Source organism: Psittacula echo (assembly GCF_963264785.1).
Source record: "Psittacula echo genome assembly, chromosome: 19".
Lineage (NCBI taxonomy): Eukaryota > Metazoa > Chordata > Aves > Psittaciformes > Psittacidae > Psittacula > Psittacula echo.
This window is the reverse complement of record NC_137755.1, coordinates 5,180,385-5,185,378: the sequence shown is the minus strand read 5'-3', so window position 1 is coordinate 5,185,378 and position 4,994 is coordinate 5,180,385. Positions and strand designations below refer to the sequence as shown.

The following is a 4,994-nucleotide window of genomic DNA, read 5'->3' as shown; positions in this document are numbered from 1 at the left end:
GTGCGGTCGGGGCTGGCCCCACAGCAGAGCCCCTGCAGGATGCTCGGGGCAGTCGCACACAGCCTCAGCCCCTGTGCAGGGCACAGCAGCTCCTGGGGGTCCGTGAGGAGCCAGCCCCGCAGAGGGGCGAACGTGCAGGACAAAAGAGAAAGGAGGAACCTGTGTCCCCTGCTCTCCTGCCCAGGACACCCTGAGAGCTCTGCAGCCCCCCCATGCCATCCCATCTCCCCACACCAGCACAACAGCCCCGGTCCTTTGGCTCCCCAAGAGCTCTTCCTGCTCCAGGCACAGAGCAGCCATCCCAGAGCTGGAGCAGCCAGAAAGCTGATTTCGTTCCCCTTCATTCCTGCCATGTGGGGACATAGCACGGAGAAGAAGTTGCTGCAGGATCATTTATTTTACATAAATAAAATGAGAGACCCCCATTGACAAAAATTCTGTGAGTCAGACAAGGTAAGTACATGCTAAAGTAGCAAGCATTAAAAACTGACATGTCTTTGAAGACAACAACATCGTAAGTGGAAAAAAAACTAAGTGTAAGGCAGGAAAGACAGACTTGGCCTGTCATGACCTACACTGGGAGCTCTTTCCGGGGTCAAGGCGACAGTGTATGGCTGCTGAAGCACATCCAGTCAGCAGCTTCCTCACAGCATCCTTGAGCTCCTGGTTCCTCAGGCTGTAGATGAGGGGGTTCACTGCTGGAGGCACCACCGAGTACAGCACTGACAGCACCAGATCCAGGGATGGGGAGGAGATGGAGGGGGGCTTCAGGTAGGCAAATGCTGAAGTGCTGACAAAGAGGGAGAGCACGGCCAGGTGAGGGAGGCACGTGGAAAAGGCTTTGTGACGGCCCTGCTCAGAGGGGATCCTCAGCACAGCCCTGAAGATCTGCACATAGGACCCCACAATGAAAGCAAAACAGCCAAATGTTACACAGGCTCCAATCACAAGCAGCCCAACTTCCCTGAGGTAGGAATGTGAGCAGGAGAGCTTGAGGATCTGGGGGATTTCACAGAAGAACTGCTCCACAGCATTGCCTCGGCAGAGGGGCAGTGAAAATGTATTGGCTGTGTGCAGCAGAGCAGTGAGAAACCTAGCGCCCCAGGCAGCTGCTGCCATGTGGACACAAGCTCTGCTGCCCAGGAGGCTCCCGTAGTGCAGGGGCTTGCAGATGGCCACGTAGCGGTCGTAGGACATGACAGTGAGGATAGAAAACTCAGCTGAAAAGAAGAAGGCAAAGAAAAAGAGCTGTGCAGCACAACCTGTCTAGGAGATGGCCCTGGTGTCCCACAGGGAATTGGCCATGGATTTGGGGACAGTGGTGGAGATGCAGCCCAGGTCCAGCAGGGAGAGGTTGAGGAGGAAGAAGTACATGGGGGTGTGGAGGTGCTGGTCGCAGGCTGTGCTGGTGATGATGAGGCCGTTGCCCAGGAGCACAGCCAGGGAGATGGCCAGGAAGAGCCAGAAGTGCCAGAGCTGCAGCTCCCGCCTGTCTGCGAATGGCAGGAGGAGGAAGTGGGTGATGGAGCTGCCGTTGGCCATCTGCTGCCTCTGGGCATGGGGCACTGTCAGAGCAGAAAAAGGCAGTGACAGGTTAGGACAGGAGGGATGTCAGATACAGAAGTTCAATTTACACACTCACGACTCTGAGCACATTTTAGTAGGAGAGGAGAGGCTCAGCGTTATCACCATTGATGTCAGTAACTGCTGAGGCTCCTTCCTAGGTACAATCAGAAGAGCATTGCATCAGGCAAAAAGTCTCAGCTCTTTGCAGCTTAGTGCAGAGCCAGGAGAGCTGCAGTGTCCATCAGTCCTTTCCCATTTTTCCTCTGCTTACACTTGCGCTGCCTGTGAGATGCCTTCACACACAAATTGATCTTAAATCCCCTACAAACATCTGTCCTGTGCTGAGAGCAGGGCAGCACGGTTTCAAAGGGCAGATCATGGAGCTCTCATGGGGAGAAGCAAAGGACTGTGCCCAGCAGAGCATGGCCAGCAGCCACCTCCAGTGCCAGACACCAAGAGAGCTGCCTGAATGCACCCTCCCCAGGCCTGGGCTGCACTTTCCCCCCACTCCCTGCCCATGTCTCTGCTGCCTGGAGCTGTCCCTGCCAGGAGCTGCTGCTCTGGGCCCAGCTCTGCTCCCTCTCAGTGCTCCCAGAGCCCATCCCATGGGCTGTGTGCTCAGCTCTGCCCTGCACACCCCTGCCGGCAGCAGGGCTCTGCCCAGGGGCAGCTCTGCCTCTGCAGGGGATCAGGAGCAGCTCACACAAGTCCTGACAAGACTCTCGGTGCCTTCTCCAAAGCAGAGAAGGAAATTCCCAGCTCCCACTGCCCAACCTGCCCACCAAGAGTGGTAAACATCAAAGCTCAGAAAGGTAAATGCTGCCTCAGTGTCTTTCAGCAGGACCCTCTGCAAGTGTTCTCAGAGTGATGTGGAGCTCTGAGCAGCCCTGTCCCACACAGCACCCTCTCCAGTGCACAAGAACAGTTTTGCTTCCCTACCAGGGGTTGTTCCTTCCCTCCCAGCTTCTCTCCCCCAGCACCGTGGGGAGCTCCCGGGCAGGCTGAGTGCTGACCCTGGCAGGCAGCAGAGTCCCTGCCCCTGCACACAGCCCCTGGGCTGCAGGGACCCTGCTCCCAAGGACAGCGCTGGGCACCCCTGCCTGCACACCCACATTCACAGCCTGCAGCCAGCCCCGGCACAAGGGACCTGCCTTGTCCTGTCCCTCGCATGGTGCAGAGGGAAGCCCTGCTCTGCAGCACATCCTGCTCCTTATCTACACAGAGAAACCAAGAGAGTCCTCCTGACAGATCCCATGGACTGTCCGAGGCAGCAGCTTGAGCAGATCCCTCCAGGAACTGCGGCTGCATTGCCCTGCACCCAGAGCCTTACCATGCACAGGGCTGGGAAGGTTTCTCCTGCAGGGAGCTCTCAGCATCCTCCACTGCCAAGTGCCTTTAAGCTCTCTGAGGCTCGCAGGTCTCCCCTGGGTGCCTGCAGGCACTGCCCCAGCCCTGCTCCTGGCCAGAGCTGTCTCTCTGCAGCACTGCCCGCTTGCCAGCATCTGTCTGCATCCCAGGAGCCAGGCCCAGCTCAGCAGCAGAGGCCCAGCCCAAGGTGGCTCTGCCTCTGTCCCACTGGGCTCCCTCCAGGGCTCCCTGGGGCTCCAGGGGAACCCCATGGGAAACAGCCTGAAGCAAGCACTGCTGTTCCCTCCCTCAGCTGGCAGACACACTGCCTGCCTGCAGTGTCATTGCTCTGATGAGAGACAGAGCTTGGTCTGAACAATGAGATTTTGTAGAATCATGGAACCATTTATGTTGGAAAAGACCCTTAAGAACATCGAGTCCACCATTAACCAAACACTGGCAAGTCAACATATGAACCTTGTCCCTTGGAATGTCTTTTTAATATCTCCACGGATGGTGACATAACCACTCCAGCAGGCAGCCTGTTTCTTGTCCCATCATCAGACAGGACAGCCAGACCAGGTCAGGCTGGGATTTCCTTTACCCCTGCTGAAGGAAGGGATTCAGCCTGCTCAGGTGGGGCATCTCATCCTGGGATTGTAGCCGTGGGGCTGGAAGGGGACTCAGCTCCCTCCCATGAACACAACAAACTCACGGGTGGTCTCACTTCCTCAGAAGGTGAAAATGTACCATTCTATAGATGATGTCTTAATCAGAGGAGGTTGCTCCAAATAGCTGCAGCAACAGCAGTGTGTAAGCACTCCATGGTGCAGAAGTTGAAGTTCCACCAAGGAATGTCAGAAACCAAGTAGAAAGCAGTCAAACCAGGGGGTACTTGGTGGATAGCAGCAGTGCAGTGATTGCTGCCGACACCTGCAGAAAAACAGAACAAGGGCAGATGCCCCACTCTGGGAAGGAATTGCAACAGCTTATGTGTCCTGCAGGATACTGGAGGAAACATGGACCTGGATTCTCTATCATTGCTCACCCACTGTACTTACTGTTACAAAAGGGAAAACCATGCATATTGGATCCAGAGCATGAGGAAGCAGGAAATACCTAATGCAGGAATTAAAACCATACCGGTCACTGGGGCCTGTACACCGACACCACCCTCTCATAGTAGAATGGGGTTTTGCTGAGCATGGCTCTTCCTGTGACCTATTCAAACTGGCCCTGATGAAGCAGAAAGAACTTTAACGTCCAAGTCGCCTCTTTATAAGACACTAAACCGACATATTCTGGTGGGAAAAGAGATTCTTGACTTTAATTTTGGCAGTAAAACAAAGTGAGAACATGGATCAAGAACAAGCAGTACAAACCATCCATTCAATCCATTCAGTTGACTTGACAGTATCCCAAAGGGAACTGCTCCTCAGGATGGAGTTGCACAAACCCACTGGCAGAAAATGGCATGCCTACCCATCGGGGGTTGCAGAGGAACTGAAATTGCCTGAAGGACAGAATGAAGTTTCCAGACTACTCCAGATGCTTGCAAATGCAGAGGCATCAGTGTTACAACAACCTTTCAAACCCTCACCAGGTTTAGGAGCATCTCCCTTCACTGACAGAAAATACCTGGTTCACCAATCGCTCAGCAAAAAGGATTCTAGAGTCATAGAATCAACCAGGTTGGAAAAGACCTTTAAGCTCTTCCAGTCCTATCCTTAACCCATGTCGTAGTTTAAGCCCTGTTGGCAAGTCAGCCACACAGCTTCTACTCCCCCCCCTGTCCTGGAGGGATGGGGAGGAGAATCGAAAGAATGTAACTCCCACGGGTTGAGATAAGAACAGTTTAGTACCTAAGGTATAACACAAATCACTACTGGTACCACCAATAATAATAATGATAAAGGAAATAACAAGGGAAGAGAATAGAACACCTCACCACCCGTCGACCGATACCTCGCATCCACCCAGCAGGGAACTCGCCCTTCCGGGGAGCTCTCAGTTACATCCTGGGCACGATGTGCTGTGGTATGGAATACCTCTGGCTAGTTTGGGTCAGGTGTCCTGTTCCC

At 54.3% G+C, this 4,994-nt stretch overlaps 1 pseudogene across 1 annotated transcript; it reads right to left on the bottom strand.

The window, feature by feature from the left end:
• Positions 1–564: 564 nt before the first annotated feature.
• Positions 565–1,542, bottom strand: LOC308228582 (olfactory receptor 14J1-like; annotated as a pseudogene). The gene has a single exon. The product of its transcript is annotated as an olfactory receptor 14J1-like (transcript).
• Positions 1,543–4,994: the final 3,452 nt, after the last annotated feature.